At 58.5% G+C, this 609-nt stretch overlaps 1 protein-coding gene across 1 annotated transcript in view; it reads right to left on the bottom strand.

Annotated features, from left to right (window-relative positions):
- ALK (anaplastic lymphoma receptor tyrosine kinase) overlaps positions 1–609 on the bottom strand; it is a 579,333-nt gene that overhangs the window by 17,361 nt on the left and 561,363 nt on the right.

Genomic DNA, 609 nt, shown 5'->3' with positions numbered 1-609 from the left:
GGCTGCCCGCCTCTGGGTGCAGGCACTTTCCCCCTCCCCCCTCCCCGCTCCACCCCGCCAGCCTGGGGAGCTGGGGGAGCCTTTTCTAAAGGCTGCATCCTGTCTTGGTGTCATTTTTCATTCCGAAACCCCCAAGTCTGCAGCAGCTTGTCATCACACAGTGTCCTGTTCACATTGTTGTCCTGTGTGTGTTTGACCTCGTCCCCAAGTAAACTCTGAGGTCCCTGAGGCGGGGACTTCAGTGGCCACCTCCACGGGACCAGCACAGTGCGTGGCACACTGCAGTGGTTCCGTTAATATTGGGGGTAGTTGATTACACATGAACGAGGATGTACCTAGATGTCAGCTGGGAGTGTCTCTGCCACCGATCAGGGCCTCCCCAGGACTCCCTGGAGCAGCAGTGTGGGCGGGGGAGGTGAGAGGAGTCACGCTTCATTCCAGGGCAGACGACAGGAGGGGATACCCCCTGCCCATGGAACATCAGGCCCTGCCTTAGGTGCACAGGGAAGCCCAAGTCCAGGATCTTGGACTTGCCAAGCGATGGGCTCCCAGATCCCTGCATAGATCCCCGAGCTTTCCATTGCATGCACAATACGTTTTCCTCAACTC

Source organism: Myotis davidii, unplaced genomic scaffold (assembly GCF_000327345.1).
Source record: "Myotis davidii unplaced genomic scaffold, ASM32734v1 scaffold238, whole genome shotgun sequence".
Classification (NCBI taxonomy): Eukaryota; Metazoa; Chordata; class Mammalia; order Chiroptera; family Vespertilionidae; genus Myotis; species Myotis davidii.
Note: the sequence above shows the minus strand (reverse complement) of the source record. Positions and strands in the feature narration are given on the sequence as shown.